The 14,777-nt window shown below is 43.2% G+C and overlaps 1 long non-coding RNA gene across 2 annotated transcripts in view; it reads left to right on the top strand.

Moving 5' to 3' along the window:
- The first annotated feature begins 564 nt into the window (after positions 1–564).
- Positions 565–14,777, top strand: part of LOC120372332 — a 35,043-nt gene continuing 20,830 nt past the window's right edge. The window contains exon 1 of one of the 2 annotated variants that reach the window (XR_005584902.1): positions 565–600. This is a non-coding gene — a long non-coding RNA (uncharacterized LOC120372332). Of the gene's footprint in view, positions 704–14,777 lie in introns of both variants that reach the window. The other variant, XR_005584901.1, reaches the window with a different exon arrangement.

The raw sequence follows: 14,777 nt of genomic DNA, 5'->3' as shown, positions 1-14,777 counted from the left end.
GAGAGACACACACACAAACTATCGTTATTATGTACTGTACAAGAAATAAAAATCTTAGACTGTGGTGTGGGTCCCTCATAACAGCTGTTTTAATTTCTGTCCCATTTGCACTAGAAAGTTTAAAGACAAGAAGCAAAAGAGGACCAGAGGACAACAGCAGAGACCAAAAGGGATAAAATGGGTATGGGAGAAACAGGCTGACAATCACCTCATTTCTGACATCTGCTAAATGAGAAAAATACCAATGCCTGAGATTCTTTGAGGTATGAGACCTTTTTCATCAGCAGTGATTGGAAAGTCTTTTCTTTCCATAGGCCCTTAATGGATTTCAGGGAAGAACGAGTAGGAGCTAACTCTTTTTTTATCTTGTTTGTTCTTGTGACAGGGTGGACTAGGTCTAGAAGCCCCCTGCTGGAAAAGAGCAGAGGAGAAGTCCTCCAGGCTGCCTAGGCTGCCTGCAGGGGGAGGCAGCCAATAAGAGGAGCTGCTGGAGTGGCCAATCGGGGATGAGGAGGGCCATATAAAAAGGAGCAACAGGTACAGAACAGTTGGTTGCTGCCTGGCTGGCAGAGCAGCAGGACTGCAGACACCATACTGTGGGTAAGACTGAGCCCAGGGAGGGCTGTTGAAGACTGGGGAAGTGAAGAAGGAGCTTCTGGCAGGCTTCAGGGACTGAGCCCAGAACCTAGCCAGACCAACTGAGGTACCACAATGGGCCCTGCTGGACTGTTTTATAGAGGGCAGTGTCTCCAAGGGGGAAGCCTGGGCAGAAGGTAAAGACTGGAAGGGGATTGTTTGTTCTCTTCCACCTAGAGACAGTGTGTGTGACTAGCCTGGAGGGCTGAGTCACTGATGACCTGCTGAAGGAATCATTGGCTGGGGTGGCTCATGAAAGGTGGGTGTCACCCTGTTCTGAGAACTAAGAAATAGCAGGCTCACACCTGAGCAGAAGGGGGTTCTCATGAGAGGTGGGTGCTGACCCTGTTACCGTTCTCTAGTAAAATACTATAAAGGAATAAAATGTCTCCCAAGGGAAAAAAAGAGAATGAACAATGGAAGGGGGTGATGAGACTTTTTTTGTTCAAATAACATAATACTCAATAATGACCTATGGTAACCTTGAGTAAAGAAACTTCAAAACTGGTACCAGGCTGCAGCAGCAGGAGAGGCTAACAATCAAGTTGGGGAGCAGATGGAGTCTTGGAACAAAAGTTAATGTGGAAAATCAAAGTAAATCCATCGTTAACATGATGATATAGCATCTGGGTTCTCTGTTCCAGGACAGATTGTCCTTCAGTGTCTGGGGATGGGTGAGAGTTAGCTAACTGGGTGTCTTCGCTTGGCTGAGGACATGCTGGCTTTTAATGGATTCTCCAATTGGTCTGGTGGATTTTAGGAGGCCTTATGTTTTTTTCCTGCTGTCGCATTACCCTGTCCCCATTTTTTACACCCTGCCCTTCCTCTCTCGCACATGACAGTTCAATCAACAGACTTGGGGAAAGAGGGCAATCTTCTGCTTCCTTGGCTGTGGGTTGAGGGAGAAGGCTAGGGAGCAGGAGAACTCCTAGGATGGTTCATGCTTCAGTGCCACAGCCCATGCACCTGTGTGAAGCATAGCCGTGGGGCAGGCTGTGGGCCATCCAATGTAAATTCATTCCCAAAGCAAAGACCTAGATTAGGACCTTGACAAAGATTTTCCACCTATCCATACTGACTGCTTTGTGCTATGACTTTCTTATCACTACCTTTTTCACGCAGCTCTTCACTTCTGCTGTTTTATGCTGAGCAAAACCCTATGGTGGTTTTGGTTTTGCAGAAGCTCAGTAGCTGGGGGGCAGAGAGGGAATGTTTTGCAATCCACTTTGGTAATAGTGTCTTTATCCAAAGAACTCAAAGGGTGAAATCCTGGCCCCAGGTCAAGTCAATACGAATTTTTCTTTACAAAAAATGAACTCCGTCTCACTATACCTGCCTGAGGAAGACATTCATCTCCCCATTTTACAGATGGGAAAGCTACAGTGCACAGAGGCTCAATGAATTACCACAGGTCACATAGTAAAACAGTGGTAGAAACAGGACTAGAATGCTGGCATCCAATTCCACTCTTCTCTGCCCACCAGATGACCCTCCCTGCCTAAATTCAGCACAGGCTTGACCTAGATCTGTTTCAGCGGTTCTCAGATTGTGGGTTGGGACCCCAAAGTGGGTCATGACCCAATTTTAATGGGGTTGCCAGGGCTGGCTTAGATTTGCTGAAGCCTGAGCCACACCACCCAGTGCCAAAGCCTGAGGGGTTCAGCCCTGGACAGCAGGGCTCAAGTTACACACCCCCTGCCTGGGGCTGAAACCTTTGGGCTTCAGCTTTGGCCTTCCTGCCTGGAGCGATGAGGCTTGGGCTTTACCCCCTTGCCCCGAGGCAGCCAGGCTCAGGTGGGACCTTCCTGGGGTTGCGTCATAATTTTTGTTGTCAGAAACGGGTTGTGATGCAATGAAGTTTGAGAACTGCTGGTCTATTTATAACTAGAATTTTGTGTTTCAATGAATGACACCACACTAGAGCAAAAAATAGCAAAATTGGCTTTAAGAGTGTGTGTGGGGGTGCGGGTGATGCTGGAAATGATGTTTTGCTGTGTGTCATTGGAATGCCACCAAGCTCCTAGTACTTCGTGCCAGGAAGATATCATAAAATTCCCATTAAAACACCCTGCTTTGATACCCTTCCTGCCAGCGCTCTGGGGAAGCCCTGGAGCCTGGCAGTTATCATTCATTATGATGGTTTCTTGCCTCTCTTCAGAAAACAGCATCTTAAAAAAAAATCACGATTTCCTCCCACCCACCCCTTTTTGTTTTTACTTGCCAAAATGATTGTCATATTGTGACCAAGACTTACAAAGTCTCCCTAAAGACAGGAGCTGACAGCCACAGCAATTTGATTCTGGATGAGCTGCCAAATTTTGTGCTGGAGATGTTTTTTTTAACCCTGTTTTAATAACAATTGCCAGGAGCATTTTTTAAACACTTGAAAAATCTGTTAGTTTGTAACAAAGACTTTACATGAACAACTGTTTTGTTGATATTGGTTTTCCTTAATGTTCCAATTAGCTGCAAATACTGTGTAGCTGAGTGTTAAAAATAACTAAGTGAGAAATCAACATTGAAATCTGTCACATATAAAACTGGGAGATCCACTTATAATTGGTGTAGCTATCCATGGTGAAAGGCTTATGGAAGCGTAGGCTAGGAGCTGTAAGAAGTAGAGCTGAGGATTCACGGGTGGCACTCTTCTCTCTGACCCTAGTCCTGCAGCACTAATCTCAAGAGGACTGCTCCTGGGTATAAAGTTAAACACATGCATAAGTGTCTGCAGGATTGAACCTAGTTCAGTGTTGAATCATTTCCCTAAGTTAGTAGGCCAGATCACTCCCTACGTGGCAGTATTTATAAGATTCCTCTGCATTGTCTAACTCCAGGGGAAGAATCAGCAAAAACTTGCACAACATCCAAGTCCATGTTTTGTTACCATTTGAGTGCTCAACAAAGCTCCCATTGACTTCAGTGGGACTTCAGTCCAACTGTCATTTAAGAGTGGTAGCTGTGTTAGTCTGTATCCGCAAAAAGAACAGGAGTACTTGTGGCACCTTAGACACTAACAAATTTATTTGGGCATAAGCTTTTGTGGGCTGAAACCCACTTCATTGGATGCATGCGGTGGAAAATACATTAGGAAGATATATACACAGAACACAAAAAATGGGTGTTGCCATCCTAACTATAATGAGAATAATCAAGCAACAGAGTCCTGTGGCACCTTGTAGACTAATAGACGTATTGGAGCATGTGTATGACAAAGTGAGTATTCACCCATGAAAGCTCATGCTCCGGTACATCTGTTAGTCTATAAGGTGCCACAGGACTCTTCGTTGCTTTTTACAGATCCAGATTAACACGGCTACCCCTCTGATACTTGAGAGTAATCAATTAAGTCCACAAAAGCTTATACCCAAATAAATTTGTTCATTTCTAAGGTGCCACAAGTAATCCTTGTCATTTTTAAATCTCTGCTGATTCCTGGAAGACTTGCCCATAACAAGATGCATTTGTGACAGATGAGCTCTATCCTGCAACATCCTAGATAAACAGTATGGAATTAAGATCAACTTCATTGAATTAAGTTAAACCTCGTTGAGTTAGGTTTGATACCTTTTGGGATCCATTGTATTAAAAATGAAATTGTGCAGTTCTTATTGTGGAACTGTATGTAACGCCTCTAGTAGGAGTGGAATGTTAATGCAATTCCTTGCAAGCCACCCCCCTGGAGAGATGTGTATATCCCAGGTAAAACTGGATTCTCCAGAGACCAACAGACAAAGGATTTTTGGATAAATATCTTGGTTTTAAGCAGGTTCAGGGCCTTTCTTCCTGACCCAGCAAATGGACAGGATCATTGGTCCATGGAGGGTCCCATTCCTTAGGGAAGGGATGGAAGGACTGTGCCTAGTGAGGCCCCATAAGACTGTGGTCATTCTGAGCTGAGGTTTTTATGAACTTGTGATCATAAAAGAGACCCATTTGTAGGGTTTTGCAGGACCGCTCCTGCCAGATCCTATGTTAGAGTTGGGGTGATCTCTAGTAAGCTTATTAGCATGTGTGTATGGGGTTTTTTTTCCTTAGGAATAAAATAGCTTGCATAAAATGCTGTGCTGGGGGAAGTCACACTGTAGCCATCTCTGAAGAGAAAGCAAGCAGCCTGGGCAGCCTGGCTCTACTGGGAATAACACAGAGAAGGAGGGAAACAGTGCAGCCTGGAGACACTCTAGTCAGAAGAGGGTGAGATGCAGGTCTCCAGCCAAGAAAGGCAATGTTGAGAACTGGAAGCCTGAGAGGGTGTCCTTGCTGGACCACGGAGAGGAAAAAAAACAGGTGCAGTTGAACTGAGACAGCATTCAGGTTGCTAAAAGTCAGTCTTTACTTCCTGGTAGTTGCCAGTTAAAACCTGTTGTCACCTTTATGAATGTTCTGTTTTGCATAGGAATGAAATTAAAACATGTCTTTTCACTTTATACACAGTCATCTACCAATCATAGGGATATAAGTATCTAATACTGGGACATATGTTGCCCTCAGTTACACCCATGCAAAAGAAAACACAGTCAATAAAGTGGCATTGGTGTAACTGAGGGCAGAATTTGGCCCACTGTTACAGGTTTCCTTGGGAACCAATGTGATTTCCATGGAAGGGCCAAACCCTGCTCACCTTAATCACCTGCGTAACTCCACTCAGCTGATAACACAAGTAGGAATTGGGCCTTGGTAGTTTTAAAGTAGCTCTTGAATTCCATTGGCATATGTCTGCAACCGTCGCTGTTCGTGCTTGTTAGAGTTTACTTAAGGATTCTCCCCACATCCCATAACAGTTCTATGAATCAAATGACTTTGGATAAACTGACCTCCTTTATTTCGTTTGCAGAATAACACATCATAGGAAGAACAGCTTGTCTGCTCCTTGCAAGCCCTGATTTGTGTGATTAGCTAATGAGACTCCTCATATGTCAAAGGCATTGCTGCATCAGGACCTTCATTTGCATTATAAGAAACAAGACCTGTTCATTTTAAAGCTTAGGAAATCCCTCAGTTTCTTAATTTGAAATTTTACGACAGAAATCATCCAGTTTCTGATTTAAAATGGGCAAATTGATTTTTAATCTCTGGCATCTCTATGGTGGATTACTACTCAGTTTTTATTAAGGTGGGTTATTTGGAAAATGGCATAATGTGTAAAAACTTACATTTTTTAGTAAGAGGCCACATTTTAAAGGTAAATATAGCTGCTTACATGCTAGTTGCATGGGCAACTGTGTATGGTGTTTAGTTTTTTGAACTGGTACTTGGTTCTTTGGCAGCTGTTCTTGTTTTGGTCATGGATCCTGAAGCTGATTTCAATTTAAATGTTATAAAGGGGAAGTGCCTAATGTTTAACTGAAGCACGTTCTATGTTTTATCATAGATATTCCAGTTGTAGGGCTTGTATTGAATATTTATAGAAAATGACTTGGCATTTTAGATATTTTTCCATTAGCACTAATAGGGTCAAAATAACTTGACACAGATAGTCAATAAGAATGAAACTCACCCCTATACAGAGGGCCAGCACAAGATCTATATACCACTTCAGCCTTGGTTTGAAGATTCAAAATGGTCCTAAGTGGTGCATAGGTTTGTACTGGCTCTCTGCACAGGGGTGGATTTATTGTAAGAGAACACAGTACAACAGTCACAATGCAATTACTTTTTGTTCTCAATAGCACTTATAGTTGTCAGTAGCTACCGGTGTGGTGCTCTGCTCTTGTTCGATGATGATAACAGTCGGCTGCGTGCATGTTCCCCCTGTGCTGCCCTGGCTCTGTGCAGATCGCTGACACAGCAAACCCCGAGAGAACCCCCAAAAGACCACAGACTCTAGTAAGGTACGAAGGAACCCAAGCCAGGTTTACTGTCAAACGAAGCACAGTAATAGTCTTCTATAGACTGTACAGAACATTCTACAAACATGTGACCCCTGGCAATGGACACAGCTCAGTCAGTGGCGGGACACTCCACTGCCCCCTAGGCTGGACAAAAATGCGCACTCCAGGACCTACTTTTATACAGTTACAGGATAGATTACTCATCCCTAATGATGTATTGAAGTACAGCCCCTTGGTTCATTAGGGTGCTGTCTCCTCCTTTGATCATGTTGTTTCAAACAGATAGATCTATCCATCATGCTGTCCTTTTGACCTTGTCTTTAAGATGCACCTGCCTGTTCCTTGTTATGTCTGTGGAGTGTCCTGATGTCATCTTGGCACAAGTTCCTCTTATTAGCACTTATTTGTGGCTGCACCTGCCTCTAACAACCCTCTTCTCGCCAACTTCTGTGAGCGGGGCCTGCCTCTGGCTCACAGCCCAGCTTTTGCTTAGCAATGCCTGGAAGTACTTTGGTTCAGGCTTCAGGCCTCAGACTGGGCCTCTGACCCAAGAGTTTATGTTTCAGGGCCTCATCTTACTACAATAGTGAGAAGGAGTTGCGTCTAATTGGTTTGTGTACATTCAGCATGGACATGAGATAATGATGCAGAGTAATGGCACTTCGGATAGTCTTAAAGAAAACCAAGGGGAGTGGAGCAGAGGACCAAGGAAACAGACCTTTTGGGGCGTGTCTAGGCTAGGAAAATAGGTTGTTTGCATGTTTTTAAACCCCATGTTGCACCTTGTAGACCAAGATAGTTAGCTGCCTGTGGTCAATCGCAGGTCTCTGTTAGAGTTAACTGACTAATATGTACTAAAGCACTGCTCATTTTCCCAGTCTATATAAGAGCTTCTGTTTGGTGCTGTCCTCATGGGGAGGAGCTAGGGGGTAGCCCATGAACTGTGCAGGTCATCCCCAAACTCTATTCCCATCCTTCCTCTCTGGAGTTTCCATGTGGACGAGCTGCTTTTCTGCACTGCCATGGACTAGCTCTAGGATACCTCTCCCCACAGCTGAGCATTGGCAGCTGCAGAAAGGACTAAGAGATAATGCTTCAGGAAGCAGATTTAACTCACTGGATCATTTATTATTCCTGCTTCTCACCCTCCTGCTTCTGGCTCTGCCCCTTTAAAAAAAAAAAAGTGGAGCCTCAACCAGTGCGACTCCATTCCTGCCTCCATCATAAGTATATATTGACCCTCCCGCTGCCCAGGGGTAGGAGAGAGAAGCAGGGATAGTTCATTACACTACTAATTTTTGCTAGGTGCTTAGATACCACCATGAGGGGCAACAGGCCCCTCTACAATCCCCTCTGACCACCTACTAGAAAAGGGGACTGCACCAAATCCCCTGTCTCTCCCTCATGCTTAGCTTCAAGTTCCAGGCAGTGCTAATGCATTCACACTGGAGACCTGGGGGGCTCTGACTCCCCGTGTTTTTATGCATGACCCTGTTATGATCAGGCACAATCTGCCCTGTAGTTCCGATGCCTCAGTTTAGTGCACTTACTCATTGTTGCATGAGAATCTGTGCAGCCTGCATAGGCTACGAATTTCTCAATCTTTTCTTCATTTTCCCTTCTCCTTGGTATATGAATGCATTGCTTTTCTAAAGTTATGAGACAAAGAGCACTGGCTGAAGGGAGGCATAATGAGGGCACGCGCCATGGACATGGGGATTGCTGCGAACAGCTCTGCTGTTGCAGCTTGCACCTGACCTGCAGCACCTCTGACATACCAAGTTCTGGATGTCTGATGAACAGGGACTGGCAGACGTAGCAAGCTTTTATTGTGCAGAAGTACAAAGATGTGAACCAATGGCCACTGGGGGGATTAAAATGAGACTACTAAACTTTTTTTCACTTGCATCTTAATCAGCATTTTGAAGATACAGCTCTTAAATTATAAAACACTAACCAGCTGGGTTACCTTGCTCCCACTCTCTGCATTGTGTTGAGTTTCAGTGAGGCCCAATTCCCTATGCCTGATGCTACTTGTTTCTATGTGGCCATAGTACTGGGCAGTCCTCAAAGCCCCAGTTTGAGATACTTTTTTGACAAACTGGGGAGGATGAATAAAACCATCTGTGTATAGAAGGGTGATTTTTTTTGAAGGTAGGTAGCAGACTTGGAACCTGCTTACAAGGATAAGTGACACTTTAAAAACCCTTAGCTTTGGCAGGTTTGGCGTGTAGCTCACTCATGTGCTCTGATGCACTTTGCTTTAGTGCATTCACATTAGGAAATCCTCAATCTCTTTTTTTTTACATATTATATTTTTGCCAATTATAAAGGCTTTTTATTATTTGAAAAAGGGTCATTTATATTCACAAAGCTAAATAAAGATCAGCGTCATCTGGGGGGGAAAACTTTCAGAAAAAGGCTCAGTTAAACTGTATACCTAACATAATCTACATTGTATTTGATCAGTGCCTCAAACTTTGTCTTGTAGCCCCAATAGAAACTCAAATTATTAGACTTGTTAGTGAAAAGTCTGGCATCATGTGTTCTTTATACTATATTATCTAGTAACAGCCACTTTCTATATGCTACATACCTGGGCAATGCAAGTCTTAGCAGATCACATTATAGAAATGATGTCCCTTAATGCGGTTAAAGTTTCCTTGTAAGTTTCAGGATGGTATTGTTAATGATGGGCTTAGATTATTATAAAGTCTTTTTATGAGGATTGCCTTCGTTTGGTACTTTAATAATAATGTTAAAACACAATGACAAATGTAAAAGTGAATCTAATGTCGTATGTCAGGCCTTTAGAGATTAATGGTTTAGCTGAACAGTTTAATGCCCTTTGAGATGAGTCAGCTCACACAGCCTACCTGTGAAGAGGTGAATCAATCTAATTGTTCTATCAATGCCAATACGTTTTGTTAATGTTGGAAAGCTTTGCTGCAGATGTATTATGTTCTATTTTAATATTTTGGCAAGTCCTCTGACTCTGAGTAGAGTAATAAAGCTTTTACCACTGACAGTGAATGACTGTAATCTGCGCTGTTTGAGTTTCTGGATGCTCATTTTATGGGCCAGATCCACCCTCTGGGGGAACAGCATGGTGCAATCTGCCTTCCCCTACACCCTTGGAAGCAACTGTACTGGAGGAAGGATTCACCCCCAAATGTTGGTGGGGAGGGGGAGAAATCCAATCCAGGCTCTGCACACACTGCTGAGGATGGAATTATTATGTGTCTTGCTTACAACACTCCTGCTAATACAGCCCAGAATAAGGTTTACGTGTTTTTGTTAGTTGGGTGGGTTTTTTGTGTGTTGTGGGGAGTATGTGTGTGGGTTTTTTTCCCTAAAACAGTGTCACACTGACTCTCATTTAGTTTGTGATCCATTATGGCCCTAGTTCCCTTTCTGCAGTACTCCTTCCTAGGCAGTCAAGTCCCGTTTTATGTGTGTGCAACTGACTGTTTCTTCCTAAGTGGAGTACTTTGCATTTGTCTTTATTGAATTTCATCCTATTTGCTTCAGACCATTTCTCCAGTTTGTCCAGATCCTTTCCAATTTTAATCCTATTCTCCAAAGCACTTGCAACCCCTCCCAGCTTGATAACATCAGCAAACTTTGTGTGCTCTCTATGCCTTCATCTAAATCATTGACAAAGCAGTTGAACAGAACTGGACCCAGGACTGTTCCCTGCCAGACTCCATTCGATAGGCCCTTTCAGCTTGACTGCAAATCACTGATAACTACTCTTTGGGACTGGTTTTCCAACCGGGTATGCACCCACCTTATAGTAGCTCCATCTAGGTTGTATTTCCCTAATTTGTTTGAGAAGTTCATGTGAGACAGTATCAAAAGCCTTACTAAAGTCAAGATATACCACATCTACCATGCTCTTTCCTCCCCATCCATCATCAACAAGGCTTGTTATCCTGTCAAAGAAAGCTATTTGCTTTTGACAAATCAATGCTGACTGTTAGTTATCACCTTATTATCGTCTATATATTTGCAAATTGATTGCTCCACTATCTTTCTGGGTACTGAAGTTAAGCTGACTGGTCTGCAATTCCTCAGATTGTCTTTATTTTCCTTTTTTAAAGATTGGCACTATATTTGCCCTTTTTCCAATCCTCTGGATTCTCTCCCATCTTCCATGACTCTTCAAAGATAATCGCTAATGGCTCAAATATCTCCTCAGTCAGCTCCTTGAATATTCTAGGATGTATTTCATCAGGTCCAGGTGACTTGAAGACATCTAACTTGTCAAAGTAGTTTTTAACTTATTTTTTTCCTATTTCAGCCTCTGATTCTACTTCATTTTCACTGGTAGTCACTGTTAGACACCCAATTGCTAATAAGCTTTTTGATGAAAACTGAAACAAAAAATTTAGCACTTCTGCCATTTCCACATTTTTTGTTATTCTTTTTCTCCCCTCCCCACATTGAGTAATGGGCCTACCCTGTCCTTGGTCTTTTCTTGCTTATAATGTATTTGTGCAATGAGTTTTCTTGTTACCCTTTATATCTCTAGCTAGTTTAATCTCGTTTTGTGCCTTGGCCTTTCTAATTTTGTTTTCTAGACCTTTAATGGGGGGTTTAGCAGATATTGCTGTGAGCAAAAATAGACTGAGGGTCAGATTTTCAGAATGGCTCAGCAGCCATGAAGGCACATGTAAGAAGTGGCAACACTTTTCCTACAACTCTCAGCACCCAGCAGCTCCCACAGAACCATGGACCTGCTGGCTGTTGGACTTACTGGAAAATTGGGCCCATGATCTTTTTCTAAGGAAAAATGCAAGTTGTGCCTCAGGCTATGGCTACACTAGGGAGATTGCAGTGCACCACTCTAAGCGCTCTAGTCTAGCCACTCTACGCTGATGGGAGAGAGCTCTCTCATTTGCTCAATCCACCCCTCAACAAATGGCAGTAGCTATGTCACCATGACATAACCCCATCCAAACCAGCACTTCGGTCGGTGTAACTAATGTTGCTCAGTTGGGTGGCTTATTCACACCCATGAGCAACACAAATTATACCTACATAAATGGTAGTGTAGACATAGCCTATGATTGGGATGGGGGAATAAGATCACATTGTGTTTCTTGTGCTGCTAGAGCTCAGTCTTAGTCAGCAAATGCTTCGTGAGTCAAAGAAAATGTCTTGGCAGTGACTGCACCTGGAGAAATATTCAATAGCAAATAAAATCCATGTGCCGTGCTAAGTTATTTCTGTTTTTTCTTTTATGGGGTAAGAGTAGGAGATGGAAAGGTCCATGAGAACAATACAGAAAGTAAGAGAAATCTCACCAGATATCAAGTATTATGGGGGGCCAGCAACGAGCAATGGAAGGTCGGTGTGATTTGTTGGTTAGAATACAGGTTAGAATACAGAGTCAGGATTTCTTTGTTCTATGCCTGTTTCTCCTACTGACTTGTGTGACCTGGAGCCTAAAGGAGTCAGGTATCCAACCAAGGAGACAGTCTTCTTCTCATGTGCTCATTCTGAACTTCAGTGTGAGTGAGACATGACTCCCTTAGGCTCCTTTGAGAATCTGTCTTGTTTTATCTGTGGCTTGGTTAGCTTATCTGTAAAATGGACACAGAAATACATACCTTCTAATGGTGCTGTGGGGCTCAATTAAATAATTGCAAAGTGACTTGAACTACATAAATACAAGTTGGTAGCTCCTTCTCCCACATCCCACCTGATGGCTTAGGAGTCTGTCTCTCTGGTCACTTCACTGACCATAGCCTGCACTCTGAAGAGTGCTATAACTTCAAACCCTGTCAGCAGCCCTGCTCTCAGCTCTGGTTATTGATGGCTGATGTGATCAAAGAAAATGTGCAACCAAAAAAGTAAAAAATTCTTATAATTGTCATACAGTAGGATTTAGCCTGACTTTAACCTGCACAAACACAGCACCCCGTCATAACAGTGCCCCTTGCGGGTACATCTGGGGGCAATGACCTCCTAACCCTTGGAGCTGAGCACCTGAGCCTTGACTACCTGAGCTAAAAGATGAGCTCCATGAGCTTGAAGGCAGAAGCAGACTCACAAACCTCTTCACACGGCCTAGCTACTAAAGGGAATAAAGGGCCACGCTGTGTTAGCAGGGGTTATGCTAATATCATAGCAGCTCATGGGAGTTTTACAATTGGCTTGAGTGGGATCAAGATTAAATATCTGAGTTCATCCTAGGTACAATGAGTATAGCACCTTTCTTTTTTTTTTTTCTAAAAAGGCTACATGAAAAGAAACTCAATCAGATTGAGGAAGATTTTTCCCTCTGTGGTAGAATACTTTTGTTTACTGTGTCATCCCTCTCACTGTCTTCCATGTCATCTTCTTGAGTGCTCCAAAATCTCTATCTGTTGGCAGGTTCTCGTGCCCTCTTTCCACATAGTACTCTCACTCCATTGCTTTAGACAGCTGTCAGCTCTGTAGCTGTAAAAATGCATCAATCTACAAAAGACATTGTATCAAATGTATGTCTGGGCCCTTTGATTCCATTCTTAACTGCTCACTTTGTTCCAATAAAAAAAGAGAGAACACCATTATCTAACCTGCTCTCTAAGGATTTAGATAATGTCATCTGAATATTTGTCTCACAACACTTGATTCCATCACTTGTCCCTGGTACATGATGCATAGGCTTGACTATTCATCTGTGGAGATAGAGGAGCAGATGTTCCCCAGCTGTTACCTGTTTCTGGTGGTCATTCAGTTCAGCAGGAGTCAGCACAGTTCAGCCTTGTGCAAATGCAGCTTCAGGACATCTCCAAAGTTCATCCTTATTCATGCGTCAAATTCTTTTTGCTTGTGTTCAGAATATAAAAAATAAATAAGCGACTGATTTCACAAGGTTTCCCTCCACCCTCGTCAACGGATAGTGGGCTCAAGTCACTGCTCATAGCTTGTAGCAGTGCAGCTTGCACTCCTCTGAACCATTGGGGTTGCTACTCTTTCATCTCCACCCCACCCCAGGGAGATCATCCCGCAGAGGAGGGCAGGCTGAGACTGCACCATGCAGATACCTGTATTGTCACAAAACAGAGGGAATCCTCTATTCCACAGCTATCAGCCCCACATCTCTCAGGAGCAGCAGATTTATTTCAAAAGTTATTTAAAAGAAGAAAAGTCTTGGAGCAGGACTGTGGTGAAATGGGTGGATGAGGGAAGGCAGCATCTGAGAACATGCTGCTGGTAAAGCATGTTTAGTAAGGCCACTGCTACCACTCCATTTCTGAATCTGCTGAACATAAAAAAAGGAATAATTTAGATGAACTAGAATCAAAAGCCCAGGCCCCCACATACCCAATCTTGAAGTGGACCTGGATTTGTAGCTTCATTTTGGAAACAGCCACTCTTTATGAAGGGCAGCACCAAATCCCCGGATCGCAATACCCACCAAAAGCTGAACTGTTAGAAATTCTCCTCCAGCTGTGAATGTTTTGGCTCAAGCTTGTATCTAATAATAATTAGGGATGGGTAAGAACCAGACATCCATATCCCAGACCTAATGCTCCCCCTCAACTTTTCCAATAGCTGTATTCAAACTTCACAGCCTGCACCTTTCTAGTTAAAGATCCCTAACCAGAGCCCTGGATCCAAATGCCTCTTTCTTTGAGAGAGTTCAGATCTGGAACCTGAGCCAAACTTGGCATTTCAAACCCATCTCTAGCAATACCTTAGCCTGTTAGAACTTCAAAGCACTGTATACATTAAGTATAATCAATCTGCCTGGTAACCTTTCAGGATTAAGTGTAATTCCATTCTGCGCAGAAGCTTGTGCTTCTGGGAAGAAACTAGTCATATAGGTGCCAAAAAGGGTTTTCTTCCTCCCCACCTATAGCATAGCCAACTGGTTAGGAGAACTGTGGTGGAGAGCATTGTCTTGTATTCATACTTCCCCAGGCCTGGTACAAGATTTGATGGACAAATGGTCTAATCCAGTATGTCCAATCCTGTGTTCCTAACAAATATGCAAAAAGGGATAAAACTGAACAGTATCACCCTACCTGCTACAGCCTCCCTAAACCCAGTGCTTTTATGGGAAAAGGAGAAAGAGAATTACAAGTGTGACTACAGCTGAGCATGGAAACTAGCACAGACTCCATTGATAAAACTGGTTTCTGCAGAGAGGAGCACTGCTTGCCAAAATGCATAACATTTCACATTCTGTGCAGGTGCACCCTGGGAAAAAAAGATGATATTTTATTGATAAGATTCCAGCAAAGGAGGAGATCCAATTTTTTTTAAAGAACAGAGTAGAAAACTGGGAAAGAAAGTAGACAACAAAAATCTACTACT

Source organism: Mauremys reevesii, linkage group 9, assembly GCF_016161935.1.
Source record: "Mauremys reevesii isolate NIE-2019 linkage group 9, ASM1616193v1, whole genome shotgun sequence".
Lineage (NCBI taxonomy): Eukaryota > Metazoa > Chordata > Testudines > Geoemydidae > Mauremys > Mauremys reevesii.
Note: the sequence above shows the minus strand (reverse complement) of the source record. Positions and strands in the feature narration are given on the sequence as shown.